Source organism: Canis lupus, chromosome 4, assembly GCF_011100685.1.
Source record: "Canis lupus familiaris isolate Mischka breed German Shepherd chromosome 4, alternate assembly UU_Cfam_GSD_1.0, whole genome shotgun sequence".
In the NCBI taxonomy this organism is placed as follows: Eukaryota; Metazoa; Chordata; class Mammalia; order Carnivora; family Canidae; genus Canis; species Canis lupus.
The window spans coordinates 86,421,733-86,438,708 of record NC_049225.1 but is presented as its reverse complement, the minus strand read 5'-3'; the positions used below and the strand labels follow the sequence as shown (position 1 = coordinate 86,438,708).

The following is a 16,976-nucleotide window of genomic DNA, read 5'->3' as shown; positions in this document are numbered from 1 at the left end:
TTCTGTTCCTTACCGTTCTTAAATCTTTAGGACTTCTGGGATTAATGTCCCTGGTTACTGAACCTGTTTCCGGAGGCCTGCTACCGACCATCTATGCCATTCTGATAATTATTAGCTCTCATCCCTCCTCTCATTTGACACTTTTCTTTATTAACTAGGTCCACCGTGGGCGCTGCTGTGGGGAACTTCCTGCTGTTCTTCAGTGACACTTTATCCCAGGGTAGGTTTTGGGCCTCCTACCTAGATGTATTTTGTGCTGTGTTTTGCTGGTTCTGTGTGTGTATCCTCGTTCCCTCCTTTTAGATTTAATCTCACTCATGACCTGGCACAGTTTGTGGAGATTGCCTCTTGCTCTGATACTGTGCTGGTGACCCGGGACAGGCAGGGAGACCTGCTTATTCCATTGAGGAAGTCATATTTCCCTGACACCATGCCTTTGCTTTGGTTTGTTTGTTTCATGTGACGTGGAGGTGGAAGGGTGAGGAATTTCACCGGGTCATTGACACATTAATCCATCTTCACGACAAACCCAACCATCTACTCACTTAGAGGGACGTTCATGGCATATAATCTATAGCTATAGCATTGGGTGTAAAATTTCTGGCTCATTTTTGTGTGTGTATACCTCGTTTCTCTTGATTGTCGGCGACAAACTATTTCTACTATTCCACTACCAGCAGAGGAAAAGGTGAGCGTGATTATACAGCTTGCTCTCCATTTATCTTTCTTCTCCCCACTGAGAATAATATTTGGGAATATTAGTGGGAATTCTCAAAACGTTCCAAGTTATTGATTGCAAGATTGGTAAAAGGTGATAGGGTTAGATGCCTCAAAACTTGTGTTAATTCTCTCAAATCCATAAAATTTTATTTTTCTCCTTATGTTTTAGAAATAAAGTTTTTCCATTTTTTTCTTGTTTAATTTTAGCAGTGAGATTTTTTTTCTCTTTTAAAACATATTTTTAATGTATTTTTGCTTTTCTTTTCATTTTATCAAATACTAGGGGCTACAACTTTATCCCAGAACTGTTTTTATTTAAAATGTCTTTTCAGGGATCCCTGGGTGGCGCAGCGGTTTAGCGCCTGCCTTTGCCCCAGGGCGCGATCCTGGAGACCCGGGATCGAATCCCACATCGGGCTCTTGGTGCATGGAGCCTGCTTCTCCCTCTGCCTGTGTCTCTGCCTCTCTCTCTCTCTCTCACTGTGTGCCTATCATAAAAAAAAAAAAAAAAAAAAGTGTTTTCAAAAAAAAAAATGAGTCTTCAGAACGAATTTTGCAGTGATACAGCAAAATTGCTTCTAAGAACTTGTGTTGGCTTATATTTTAAAGCCTTTAATCACCAACTTTAATAAAAAAATAAAGTAGACCATAATAGAAAACATGCATTGATTTTCCAAATGTCACTATGTACTCTACGTACACATTACTCTTTTGAGCGTGCTTCATGTGTTTTCAACCTTGTGAAAGCTTGTCAGAAATGTAATTTATTCACATGTTCTCCCCCAGTTGATAGGCTCTCTCTACTGTTATATTTGACCATCAAGTTAAATTTAATGTGTAACTCATTCTGTCAGCCATCAGCTTATCAATCTATATTTTGTGAAACAAATTGATGTTAAAAGAATAGTTAAATGCTTATTCTTAAATGAATTTTTTAAAAGTTTATTTTAAAATGTCTTCAAATTTTGTTCCTACTAAATATAATATATACTTTTTAGGTTTCTTTTTGCTATAATCTGAATAAAAAAATAAGTAAAACAAGTTTTTTTTTTCCAATATAGATGAATTACATATGTGTTTTACTATTATTGCTTTTATTTCTAAATGGCACATATTCATTTACCAGAGAGAATCTTATTATCTTATATTCTTTAAGTGAAAGCATCACATAAGATAAGATAAGATAGATTGGTTGCACATTAACATAATTTGTTTATTGGAAAATTAAATCAAAATTTCAAATATTGTACAAGCAAAAGAGGCATTCTCTGTAAGGTTATTTTAATGGTATAAATTCCTCAGCAAAAGGGTGAATATATCTATATATAGTAATAATCATATTAATATGGTGTTAATGTTATTAATATCAATATTGTTAATAGCAATATTAATATTTGAACAAGAACTAACCTTTCTGGTGAGTAAAGCTTCTATTTGAATATATGCATTGGATGAAAATTTAATTTTCAATTTTATAAATTTAAAGGTATAAAATTTTCCCCATTGCTGATTGGTAAGATAATATTTTATCTTCTTTGTCCCACCTTTACTATGTGGGGTTTTTTTTTGTTTATTTGTTCATTCTATAAAATACATTAGTGAAACAGGAGCTACAAATTAATGGAAGTAGATAGAATTCATGGATTTTTTTTTGGAGGGGGGGATTTCATAGATATGGTTTAAGGCTATGTAGGTGCTGGAAAATAAAGACCTCTAGGAACTGTCTGAGAATCCTTTGCAAATATATTAGACAAAGGTGTAAGATTTTTCCAAGAACTAGTCCACTGGCAATGACCACTTCCAATTAATTCCCCAAGAGGGGTGTGCAGAGATCAAAACCAAGCAAAGCTATGTATTACTGATGGTTGTGAGGATAAGAAATAATACATATAAACCAATTGCTACAAAGTATGGACACAGCAAATTTACTATTCTAATAGTTTATGTTTATAAATATACAGCTCAGACCAGAAAGTTGGGCTACCAAATATTTAATGCATAAGGTAAAAACAAACATATACTGACAATATAATTGAAGATAAGTTTTTAAATATTGAAAGATAAATTAAACAGTAATTTTGCAACAATGATACAAAGAAAACAAAATATTACAGTGAGCAAGAAATGAATTTTTACACTTGAAAAAACATCCTGTATGAGTGTGGGAATTTAACTTCTTCCTAATAAATGCACATCTAAGTCTGGAAAAAAAATAGCAAACTGCTTCTGAAGATCTTGTGGAAATAGAAATAAACTAAGAATAGTGAGAAAAAGTAATAATAGCTATATTATGGAGTAAAAGAAGGAGAAGAAATGGAGGAAATAGAGGAAGAAGAACGTCATGAGGGGCACTGGCCCCAAAAGATATCACTCTACACTACAAATTGTTTATTTAAATGTGCAATCTTGACATAAAACTCAATAGAAGAACATGAAAACTCTAAAAATAGATATAGCTACAGATGGAAATATGTGATTTCAAATCAATAAAGACAAGATGATTTGTGACAAATCTCCTTAATTAAAAAAAAATCTTGAAACCCTTCCTCATGTCTTTTGCCAAAACAAACTTGATTTTGATTCACATTTAAATGGAATTATTGAATATCAAAATTATAAATAATGGAAGAAATCTGTGAGTGCATTTAAAAATATGTATAGTTTTAGAGTTCTGGAGGATTTTATAACAAAATCTCCAGAAGTCTTAAAAATAAGAGCAGATACATCTGCTATATAAATACAAAATATTTTGCATGGCAAAATTCAAACTCCTCATTAACAAATCAAAAATATGTCAAACTAGGATGAAAACAGATGCATATGTTTAATAGGAGAATAATTAATTTCTTTAACCTAGAAACAGTACAAAACAATAAAGTAATGCATGATAGAAAAAGACAATATGAGCAGTTATTAGGAGAAAAAGTATCTTCTTAAACATATGAACAGATATAATAAAATAAATGTAATAAGTATTTTTCAGTTATTGGTAAAGGTCAAAAAGCACACAGTCCTGGTGGAGATTTGGAGAAATATAATGTCATGAGACTAAAATTACTATCAAGGGCAGTTTGACAATATACACCAATTTAAATTGCTTACCATTAATTACAATATTTTAATTCATATGAATTATCCTACAGACATACTCAGATATGTGAAAGATCACATAAGTATATGCAGCATTGATTTTAATATTGTTGGTGATGATGGTATTGGTAAATGGAAAGGTAAATTGATAGGTGATTTTTCTAAGTCATTATCTGTGAAATAAAACACAAAAGGCATAAAAAAAAAGAGTAAGTCAACACCTTGTGCATTGATAAGATATACTTTTTAGCCTTTATTGTCAATGGCTAACAACTGTCAAGGGTCAGGGTGATATAAGTGATTCATGGCTTTTTATGCAAAAACCAAAAGAGAGAGCTAGTTGGAGGCTAAACCTCATAGGAGCTCCACTCCCAAAGATCTCATTTCTGATATCATCACAGAGGGCATAAAGGCTTCAACACGTGAATTTGGGGAGGACATATTCAGTCCATAATAATCACTAGTATGGTTGAAAGATATTCATAAAATTTAATAGTGTTTGCTTACCGCTGAGAGAACTTAGTAGTTGGCAGTGGTCATGGGAGGAAAATATGTGACTCATTATATATTCTTTGGTATAATTGGAATTATGTACAATGTGTATACCATGAGTATACAAACTATTATTGGTGCTAAAAATAACAACAGCAATAATAATAAATAATTTCAAAATGATGTGAATTAAAAGAATCAAAAAGAAGACAGGCTCCTAAAAATTCATAAATGGAACCATTTCACCAAAATATGGTTTTAAATTCCTAGCCATCTCAGGTACAAGTGCTCAGACCTTGTATAAGCACCTGACCCCAGCCAAACCATGTGCACTCACAGATTCATGGTGTTCTCTCAAAATGTTTCAACGGGCATATTTTCCAATACAACAGTACTCCTTACCCATGACTTCTCTTCCCTCAGTTTTAGTTACCAGTCTTCAACTGAGGTCCAGACACAGATGGTCCTCCTTCTGACAAATAGGTCAACGGTAACCTCCCCCTATATCACAATGCCTACGTCACTCCCTCACTTCATCTCATCATGTTGGCATTTCGTCGTCTCACATCATCGTCAGAAGAAGGGAAAATACGGTACAATAAGATATTTTGAGATACACAGGCCACACCCACAAAACCTTTATTATACCATATTTGTATGATTGTTCTATTATTAGTTATTTTTGTTACTCTTACAGTGCCTACTTATGAATTAAAGTTTATCATAGGTATGTATATATTTAGAAAAAATCTATCTCTCTATGTAATCTATTATCTATCATGTATCATATTATTATCATACTATCTGTGGTTTCAGGCATCCCTTGGGGGTCTTGGAATGTATTCTCCATTGATAACAGGGAGCTGCTGTATTTATTCCAGAATACCAAGGAGGCAAGGGAAGCAGAGTAGAGAAAGAGAGATACAGTGCAGATTCATGGGAGAAGTAGAGAGGAGAATGGGGACGTAGGGCTACGCCCCAGCTATCAGCATTTCAGTTCCAGCCTCTAGATCTTTGACAGAACAAGAAGACCCAACTCCCTGGTGCTGAGACCCCTTCCTCTCTGATGACAAATAAACTCCTTCTTTTGATAGTTAGCTCCAGAGGATTTTTCTTTCTTGTAAGCAACAAATGCATCCCAACTAGTACATATTTTACAAACCATATGACTACCGCTGGTATGAAATGTTAATCCTATGTTAGGATACTGGAGAGAAATAAGGAAAATTGACACTTGAGATAATAATAGAATAAGATTTATACCTGCTTATTTTTGAAAATCCTAGGACAATTATCACTCTTCTATCTAATTATGTCTTTTTATTGGCATGCTCTATTACACTTGCTAACTGACAAGCTTCTCAAGTACAAAATCCATGTTCAAGCTGTTTTTACGTGACACATATACCTATTAGGATTGCACTGCGTGGATAAATATAAGCACTTTAATACATATATAAAATGAACAAATATTTCTCTAATAATATATTGATTTCATGAAGATGAATTGTTTTTAGTGATGCAGGGGGGGGAAAAACAGCCTGTAAATAAGCAGAAATGCTTTCCTTTGTGGATTTGTGTGAATATCTAATTTAATTAATTTATCACTGCACTTCATTCTAACGGATCAATATATTTATATTGTATTTTCCAGAAAATATCCTGACTCACAATGTATATTTAGAAAATACAAAGTTGTTATTTAATATTTATGGATCATTTCAAAATCCTACATACTGCAAATAAAAATATACTTATTCATCAAGACTGGCTCATAATTGCAAGATGATTAATAATAAATAGTTTCATGGGAAAATGTGTTTCAACCATTGCTTTGTAGCATAGTTTTCCTAGCTTGGACTATTCCGGCTGTTAATGTCTCTTATAAAGGTATTTGGCATGGTCTTTGCCTCTAAGTGAGACATGGAAAAAAAAAAATGGTTTATTCGTCCCTGGTGTTCAAAGCAGTTTTTTTTTTTTTTTTTTTTTTTTTTTTTTAAATGGGGGTTGCAAAAATTTCCCAGAGCTGAAATGTTATATGAGAAATAAGACAAATGTAGTTGTGATGTGAGATGCCCTGGACAGGAATTAAGATCAAAGTCACCTCCAAAGATGTAAGATTCAGGCTATGTGAAGAGCTGACTAAGGATTTCTTGAGATTCTACATTATTTTTATCCATATAATGATCTTGGCACAGCCATAAATCTATCATTACTATCCCTTGACCTGTACTAAAAATGAAATATTGCTTCTTAGTATATAAAATGTCAATGTCACATTTGAATGTCTAAATGAAGCAGAAAAGGAGTCATACGGCCCAGCTTTTACAAAAATTGAAATTCTAGGATGAAGTTTTTAATGTTTTTCTTTCTTTCCTCTTCTTCTTCTTCTTTTTTTTTTTTTAATTTTGTCTTGTTTCTTGTAAGTTGTTTGCGTGTACATGGAACCCTGTGATGGACTGTACCAATAAGTCATATGCAGAGATATTGTACTAGATGGATAAAAAGAGTGCTGATAAACTGACTCTATGTATCCTAAACAAATGATAGAATTTATATGATCCTTGACATCGACAGTCTCAAGTATATTAAAATATCCGATGTTGAATTTATAATTCTTGGATCATAAATTTCTGTATCTATTCAAATAAAACTCATATCACTGCTACACTAGGTTATCTTCCAGCTAATAGGTTTCTTCATGGAAGTTTCATAGTCAGTTACTATTTTTTAAAAAGCTATTATGTGGTCATGACATTTTTTTCATAGCAGGGCTTCTATACAGAGAAGGTTGAAAGTAAACTATGTTAAAATGCTTAGTGTTTTAAAAATGCCTTTGCCTTTAGGGAGTATCACCTGGGTGGGTCAGTTGGTTAAGTGACCTCTTAATTTCAGCTCAGGTCATGCATGATCTCAGGGTCTTGAGATCAAGCCCCACAAAGGGCTGTGTGCTCAGTACAGAGTCTGTCGAGGATTGTTTCTTTCCTTCCTCTGCCCCTCTTTCCACTTACTCTCACTGTATCTCTTACAGAAAATCTCTAAATAAAGAAATAAACGCCTTTAAAAAATGCCTTCAAGAGAAATAACCATCAGAATTTGATAGCTTTATATGTAAATACATTTACGGTACAGTATTAATTTATTAAAGTAATGCATACGTATTCGTATTAGGCATTATAGTAAATATTTTTATTTCAATAAATTCAACTGAACATTTTAATTTTGGATGTGCAAAATGAAGTCTGTTTCCTATTAGCAAGTCACTGATTTTTGTTTTTGTTGTGTGTGTATATATGTGTATGTGTGTATTCAGCCTTTCCCTAAGTCTTTCTAAAAGACTATTATTTTAGTAATAAGAAAAGTAATACCACATAATGAGCAACACACACACACACAAATGCATTATCAATTTTTATAGTGATGTAAATGAGTATAACAAGATATACCTGGCAACCAAGAGTGCTATCATTCCATTGATGGTTGCACATTTTTTGTCCAATGTTGACACTCACCTGAACTACACATGAGTGGAGTTCAAAAGTTCCCTTCCGGGGATGGCCCGGTGCCTCAGTGGTTGAGGGTCAGCCTTAGGCTCAGGGTGTGATCCTGGGGTCTGGGGATTGAGTCTCACATCAGGCTCTCTATGGGGAGCTTGCTTCTCCCTCTACCTATGTCTCTGCCTCTCTTTGTCTCTCAGGAATAAATAAATAAATCTTTAGAAAAAAAAAAAAAAGTTCCCTTCTGTCCTTCCTCTTCCTCACACAACCCAGTTAGCCCAACAGCACTGGGTAGTTCATGCTAATCTAGAGTCCTTCTAGTAAGAAGTAAGGTATTCATCTTTGGAGTAATTGAGTAATAAAAATTAGAATAGAAAAACAATTACCTTGAATACAATTTACTAGAAAATATTTTATTTTATATATTTAAAGATTTGTTTATTTATTTTAGAGAGAGAGTGTGACCGCACATGAGTGGGGAGGGGCAGAGGGAGAGGGAGAGAATCTCAAGCAGATTCCCCACTGAGCACAGGGCCTGATGTGGGGCTTGATCCCACAACCCAGAGATCATGAGCTCAGCAGAAATCAAGAGTCAGAGGCTTAGCTTAAACCACTGGGCCACCCAGATGCCCCAATAGGAAAATATTTTAAGTTATACAAAACCACTTTTCATTTTCTACTATCAGCATGAGAAACGTAATTCTTTTCATCTCGTAATTGAAATTGAATTTCTTTGAAATTGAAAGCATAACAGTCTTCCTAGAAAGTGCATTATGTTTAGTGACACATGCAAAACCGTGAGGGAGGGCCTTCACCTGGTGTTTTCACAAGCCCTACAGGGTATTGGGATTCACAATGAAGGGAGGAAATCCCGTCTTTAGGATACTATCTTGGGTTAGGTTGTCCACAAAGAAGCTGCATTAGTATGAATGATAGACCATTAGGATCATCATCAGCTCAGGGCTTGTAAGAAGTGCCAGTTCTCAGGTCTCCCTTCCAGACCTACTGAATCTGGGACCAGCAACCCATGACCCCGGAACCTGTGTTTAACAGTCTCACCAGGTGACTCTTGTTCTCTGAAATCAGACCCTGGGATCAAGGTCCAAGTGCAAGATATTTTTAAAGGAAGTTCCATCAGGAGAAATGAATAGAGTGTGTTAAACAGAATCAAGAAAAGAAAGACAGAGGCAAGGGCCCAATTTTATGTGAGGTCTCAGCCTTAGCCTGGCCCTGGACTGGACTTGAGTAGGAATTACAGTTTATGGGTAACTCTTCTAGATTTTCTTAGAAGGTGTTGCTGTAGGAACAAGTTAGGGGCAGACTGGGCAAGACAGGGAAGGATAAGGGAAAGGCCCTGGGGTCAGGCTCCTACCCATCCCAAGAAAACAGAGGTAAGACAGTAAAAACAATAAATAAATAAATAAATAAATAAATAAATAAATAAATAAATAAATAAAAAATAAACCTGGCTCCCTAGTTTCAAAATGTTAGGGAGTGTCCCCCTTGTAATGGTGACTAAGTAATCACAGAAATCCCAGATGTAGAGAAATGTTATAGAGGAGATATTAACCTGAGAGAAGGGAGCCCCTTGTTTGGGCTCATGAGATTTACAAAAAGCCATCCCCTTTGTTATTATGAGGGTTCCAAGTCCACCATGTTTGTTCTAAATATCCACCCTGATAGTGACAGGAAATGGACCAAGGTCCCCGGCCAGTTTCCTATAAAAGACAAACCCTACACACCCCCAGTGGCAACGCTGTGGGGACCCCTCTCGCTCCTGAGAGCTTTCTCTGCGTCTCTGCTTAATAAACATCTATAGCTTTGCTCACTCTCCGTTGTCCACGAGATTCATTCTTCGACCCCGGGAGACAAGAACCCAGCTCTCCCGTATCAGTTGACCCTTCCCTTCTGCTCGGGCACCCTCTCTGCTCTTTGAATCTTGGTGAGGCAGCTCCAGTGGCCCATGAGCAGCCCTCTGAAGAAGGATGCAGCATGAAGCTGTTGGAAGTCAAGCATCCAGAACTGGAGGTATGAGTGTGCAGACAGCTGAAAGCAGTCCAAGGGGACTGGGGTGGAAGAAAAAAATGTGCTTGGCTTAGAAATATAGAGTTTTGTTTTTGCTTTCATTTTTTTGGTTTTTGCTTTAAAAAAAAAAATAGAGGGCTTTGATTCAAATCCTCAGCGTGCCTTATTGCTTGCTTTTTAATACTGAGTAAATCATGCAGATATCTCAACCTAAGGCCCCGTGTTACAACTTACTGTAAAGTTGGAGTACAAATTTTACAGGAATTTTAGAAACTTAAGTAAGATAATGCATAGCCAAGGATGAAGCAGATAGACTCATGCTGTGTAGGTACGGATGAAACAGTGGGACTGAAACAGTTAAAATAATTTTGTTTCTTTTGGAGGGTCTCTAAATTATTTGCATCTATTAACTTATATGATTTAAGAGCAGCCCTGTGAAGTAGGCTGGAAATATTTGTCAAACATCAGAAAGCCCAGTTCAGTACATGTTTAATTGAAAACAATCCCTAATGAGCCATGATGTGAACCTCCATATATTTATTTATATCAATTCTATATTTAAATTATTCTTCTATGGTCAATTAGTAATCTTTCAAATGTAATGGAAATGTAGTCATGAGAGATATAAATATATGTTCTACTAGGAATTTGCATTTTTGGGGAAACCACTATGAGTAACAGCTCAACATCACAGAACTGCCTGTTCTTGCTCTTCACAGAATATTTTTTTGTTTTATCTACATGAGAGGATATTGTGAGATGTGTTTCATGAAAATAAATGTACTTTAGTTTCATCAAAGATAATTCTACTCCTTTGAGTATGCAAGAAAAATTACATGTCTTGAAGTTACTATTATGAAGTTATGATTCTATAGCTTTTATAGAAATATTAGATGTAGGCTTTTTTTTTCTTATTCATAGATTATAAAATACAGTGTGTTCTTAAATTTGCTGAAAGTCATAGCATTTTACGATACATAAAATAATATGTCAGTTTTGAAGTCGTTTGATGGCTTTATATACATTACTTTATGACAGAAACCAGTAAAAACAAAGCAAAAGAAAAGAAAAATCCCAATGGAAAAATCTGCCACAATCTTGCTCTCATAATCTGCAAAATGGCAATCTCACGTAGTCTACGTAATCGAAATTAATGTCTGACTTACTCAATATCTAACAGCCACAAAAATAATAACCCGTAAGCCACGCGATACTGATAATAAATGTCATTTTATATCAAATAGCAATCACATGAGTTTTAATATAATAACAAATTGAAAGAAGTAAGAATTGTTTTTATCATTTATTTAGTCTAAAATTCCATATACATTGAATCAGTTCTAAGTGTAATTGGCCAATAACACCGCATAACTAGATTTTAGAAATAATAGCCAACAGTGGTTTTTAAATCAAACATTCACATATGTATATGGGAATCTGTGGTGCCATTACCCATTTTGTGCTCCTAAGGACCCATTACAAACACCAGTTTAGGATTTGTGTACACATTTATGTGGGTACTTTTGAAAATTGGCTTCCCTTGATACTCTAATAAGCAGCATAACTCAGAGCAATACCTTGAAGAGTGGGGATGAAGTGGTGTGTGCTGACTCTACCCCATACATTATTTAGCAATTTTTTTTTTTTAATCTCCATCCATAAAGTCAGCCTGCCCAAGGCAAATGACTAGGACCTAAAACTATCCTTTCAGGAGCAAAGAGCTAAGGACACATATGTGATTTTTTTTTTCTTTCTTTAGTACACACGTATATTCTGTTATTCGTCAGCATTAAGGCTGATCTATTTTAAGTTTGAGTCTTCAAAGTTAGGGCAAGAGATTTTATACCACAGGAGTCTAGTACCGGATTAATGGCTAATACGAGGCCTTATTTTCTTCTTGGACATCTTTTTTTCCATATAAATTGTATTTTCACGTACAGTATTAATTTTGTCGATTTTATAAAGAATTAATGTGTTATTTCAATTTAACCATTCTCAGGATTTAAAAAAGCCTTATACATCAACTTCTTCTTTACCTAATCCTGTACCTGCTAAGTGAAATAATACCGGAGGATTTTTCTTGGGGTGCATGAACTACTATTTAAGAGAATCGTTTCTTTAAAGCAAACCTGTCTTTCCTTAAGAGACTCCCTATTCTTCACCACCACATTTTATCAAAATCCACCTTTAATTTGAGCTATATTGCAAGTGGAATATGCTAGCTTACTTCTTTTTTTTTTTAAGATTTTAATTATCTGACAAAGAGAGAGACAGAGAGAGCACAAGAAGGGGGAGCGGCTGGCAGAGGGAGAGGGAGAAGCAGACTCCTCGCTGAGCAGGGGGCCCAATGTGGGGCTGGATCCAGGACCCTGGGATCGTGACCTGAGCCAAAGGGAGACCCTTACCTGGCTGAGCCACCAAAGTGCCCCATATGCTGGCTTATGTCTTACTTCATTTGCTACTTTGACATCTTTGTCATGCCACAAAACTCTTCATTAGAGTTGAAAAGTCACTTTCTCTCACTCACTTCGGATATAATGATCACCTTAAAGATAAATAGATATGGTTATTGACCTAATTAATTTGAATATGAAGGTCATGATAGACACATGTGGTTTCAATTTACTCAACCATGGTGGGGACTGTTCATCTTGCCATCATCTTTTCCCGGGTATGGAGGAGAGCTATGGCTGGGTTGGCACTCTGCGGCTTGCTCGGGCTAAGGGAATATGATCAGAATTGATGTATACTGGGGCACCTGGGGGCTCAGCAGTTGAGCATCTCCCTTCAGCTCAGGGCGTGATCCTGGGGTCCTGGGATCGAGTCCCCCATCGGGCTCCCTGCAGGGAGCCTGCTTCTCCTTCTGCCTGTGTCTCTGCCTCTCCCTCTGTGTATCTCTCATGAATAAATAAATAAAAAATCTTAGTATACATCAATTCTTCTTTTTTAAGATTTTTTATGGAAAACAGTATACATCATTCTTTTTGTTGCTGTTGTTTTCCATTCTAGATTCTCCCATAAGACCCAGGGCTCACTCTTTCTTTAAAAATGATCACTGAATGCAGGATCCCATGGAAGACTTTGAGTAGGCCCTTTGGGGCAGAAGAGTCACAACTGGAAAAGTCTCTGCTTTTTTCGTTGCCATGTAGATGGCTACTCATGATACCAATCAGACTATGATAAGAGCAAGAACTAAACCTTGGTTTCTTTAGCTGCTAAATTTGGCGATTTTTTTGCCAAAAAATCGGAGGTGGGGGGGGTGCTTGCTTTTGCTTTTAGCACTGGAGCAGAATCTATCCTATCCTCATTAGTAGAGATATATGTGGTAAGTTCTATATTAAAAAGTTTCCTTTGTTTTCCCTCTTTACTATTTTTTTTCTTTATTTCAAGGATCTTTGGATTTTAAAACAGGATTTTAATGTCACCCATCTGTCCCTTTCATCTTTATTCATATTTTATTCTCATCTCCAAATAATCAACCATTTTATTTTATTTTAAATATTTTATTTATTTATTTATTTGAGAGGGAGCACATGTGCCAGCGTGACCAGAGGGAGGAGCAGAGAGGAAAGAGAGGGGGGGGGAAAGAATCTTGAGCAGACTCTGCACTGAGCGTGGAGCCTGACATGGTGCTCAATCTCAGGACCCTGAGATCATGATCTAAACCAAAACCAAGAGTCTGACACCTAACCCACTGAGCCACCTGAGTGCCCCGATAATCAACCATTTTAATTATTATCTTAAAAAAAATACCTTGTAATGAAGAAATCACACATCTTGATTGCTGTAACTGTAAGAAAATGACTAATTTTGCCTGAATACTGCTAAAAGTTGATATCTTTAAAATCGAACTTCCCAAATACTGACATTCTCCATTTACCTAAATCACCACCAATATAAATGGCACAGCTATCTGAGAAGTAGCTTTTGCTGAAAGTCTAGCGCCATTTGCCTTCCTCTATCATACATCAGTCTTACAAAATTTCTCTCAAGTTTTCAAATCTTTCACCTCTCCTGTATCTGTCGCAATCACTAGAGTATATTGCCCCTCACCTGGGCTACCACAATAAGCTCTGTGATATTCTAGTCCTGAAGTGATTTCCTGTCCTCTTTCCCTGCGAATATGTACAAATAGTTGGATGATCCTCATGCGAAAAGTAAGTTGTTTACTTTCAGTAAGAAGCTCAACAAATTCTTCCACATTTTTCTTCAAAGTACCTTCTAGCTTCTACCCTCTGCACCCATAATTCATGTGCTCAAAAAGGAAAATGAGAAGGAAGGAAGGAAGGAAGGAAGGCTACATCAACACCATGTCCTCTCTCCACCTCTAAACTCTGCAATTGCCCTCGTCTTACCCTTTACCTTCTCTTAAACCTAAAGCAGCTTCCCTCCTCTCACAAGGAGGTAACCCTGGCTCTGTGCCCTGGAGTATTGCATCAACTCTTATCCTTTAAAGAAACGTAGTTCCTTACATAATCCTTTTAGTTTTCCTAAGTCTTGAGCTATCCCCTGCAGCATACAAATACACTCAAACACTTATCCACCGGGCTTTTCATCCCTCTCTCATTTCTCAACAAAGCATCTTAGATGATATTGTCTACATGCTCTGTCTATAACCCCTCAACCCCATTCACTACCCACCCTTCCAATTTGGTCTCCATGGATACATTCAATCAAAAATTAGTTTTGGGTATTTCCCTTCCTTAATATTTGTCACTCTCTCATTAGCATGTGACACTGTCAATGGCTTTCTCCTTCTTGAAATAATCTCCTTTTCATCACTAGAACCCAACATTCTTCACTTGTCTGTTGTGCCTTATGGGCGATTTCCTTTTCCAAGGCCTTAACCACCATCTGAGTGATAACGCCATGCCCAATCACCAGGCAAAATCCTTCTTCAAGCTCCAGACTTAAGGACTTCACTGATAGTTCATAGAACTGATCGTTGATGAAGCCTGTTCACTGCCTAGAGACCTGCACAAACACATCTGTAATGAAACCGTGTTAGGTTTATTAACTTGCTGAAGCAAGGAAAGGCATACACCATGGAACACCAGGAGGCCTCCCAAAAAGGGGGAGGTAGGGAAGACTACTCCAAAGAAACAGGATTATTAGAGTCTGTCATGGGCTTGTGCAAGTAGAGAATGGCCAGATTTTGTGAACTGTAGTTGCTGGAACAGTCAGCAATTTTATCTTTGGAGGCCAAGAAATTCTCCTCTTTAATTTGTATGTCTCGGGTCTTACCTTGGAAAGGACGGGTCTAAACAAACAGATGGACAGACAGACAAAACAGACAAAAGTCTTAAATGTGTTTGAACTTAGTTTGTGATGTACATCATGGCCTGCCTGGAGGAAAGTCTCTATCTTATGAGTCAGGAAACATTTCTGTCTGAACTGTGTTCCCGCTCGCCAAGTCACAACCCACTTGTCCGTGGGTCCAATATTCAGTTCATTACTTTAACTCTCCATGTGGTTATCATGAAGATTTTCCACATTTAAATACTTTTCAAAGCAAAATAAAGCAAAAACCATAATATCCTTTTCTACGGATTTGATTCATAAAGGGTACTCCTATCCACTGAATGGTTAGAAGCATAACATTTTCCTAGCGGTTGATTCTTTATTTTCTTCTTTCTAATGGGCATTTTATCAATACATCTATCATGCCTAATTCCAAAATAGATCTCAAATTTTTCACCTTTCAAAGTGCCACTAACTCTATCCTATTCCAAGCCTCGATTGCTCAACTCCGTGTACACCAGAGGCTTATGAACTAGAAAATCAAACCGGTCACTTTTATGCTTATTGTAGCCAGTGCTTTCATCTAATTAAACTAAAACCAACAGCTCTTTAAGTAGACCAAGGGCAGGCTCTGGTTCCCTGGAGCTCGCCTATCTGTGCAAGCTCCCTTCCCGCACTCTCCTTATTTACTTCTATGCTTTAGCCCTAGGGCCCCTCTTTTGATTCTTAGGAAATGGCCAAACTCTTTTTTTTTTTTTTTTGGAAATGCCAAACTCTTAAATAATGACTACATTTTTCTGTCTTTCCCTGGCTTGATCTGCTCTGGAAACCCTCCTTGTACCACTGCATAAGCTCCTTAATGGCTGCTTTCTTTGCCTTTTTAGATTCCCATTTAAAGGTAATTTTCTCAGAAAACTCTTGCAGGAAGAACCTTTCTCATTAGATAAGCTCTACTGGTTAATCTTGAACATGAATTCAAATAGCAATTACCTACTTGTTTACTTGTAGTTTTGTGTTAAGGGTACAGAGAAGGTCATCATCTTCTCTAAATCCTAACATTATAGGGAAGCAAGGATCATGGTTTTTTTTTTTTTTTCTTTTTTTTACTAAGTGCTGTAAACACAGTACTTACAATAGTATTTATCACAAAGTAGTTTTCAGTAAATGTTAGTTGTATATATACATACACATATATAACAGTTGTTATTACATGTAAAAATGCAACAAATTAATAATACTAGTTCATGAAGTTATTAAACAATGTAATTAGAATCCTACTTTAAGTCTCTGAGTCCATGACTAATCATATTTCTATTTTAACACATAGACTCTTCAAATCACTGATTTTCCAAATGACCATAATTAATATATTCTACTCATATGGCAGTTTCCATCTTAGGTTTGCTTAAAAGGAGATATTTCTTTAAAAATGTAATAGTATGTTCAGTCTTTTCACCTTGGTTTCTCCAGTTCTTTTATTTGCAAATACTCCACAAGTAATTTACTTTAGTCAAATATGAAGAGGTGACTTTGAGATTCCCCTGATTTTAGGGAATTCTAGAAACTACTGTGATTTCTTGCAGAATATTTTTATTTTGATACAGTAATTTCTCCTATTTTTAAACTTCTCTGCTCTAGAAAATGTTAAAATATGTTATATGTATGTTAAAGGTATTATAAAATATTTTATGCATAAAATACATAATAAATATTAAAATCAACTAAATGCCACCAAATCTAAAAAAAATAAAATACTACACTACAGTTCGGACCCAGTCTGTGGCATGCTATGTTTATATCCCTTACACTTGCCACTCTCAAGAAAGAATCTTAATTTATTGTTCATTTTTAAAAAATTACTATAAGTCTTTATACCTCTCCCAATACACAAATTCCTGTCAATTTAATCTT

At 35.9% G+C, this 16,976-nt stretch overlaps 1 long non-coding RNA gene across 1 annotated transcript in view; it reads left to right on the top strand.

The window, feature by feature from the left end:
* LOC111095664 overlaps window positions 1-16,976 on the top strand; it is a 53,234-nt gene that overhangs the window by 10,713 nt on the left and 25,545 nt on the right. The window contains exon 2 of the long non-coding RNA XR_005357666.1: window positions 159-220. This is a non-coding gene — a long non-coding RNA (uncharacterized LOC111095664). The remainder of the gene's footprint in view (window positions 1-158; window positions 221-16,976) is intronic.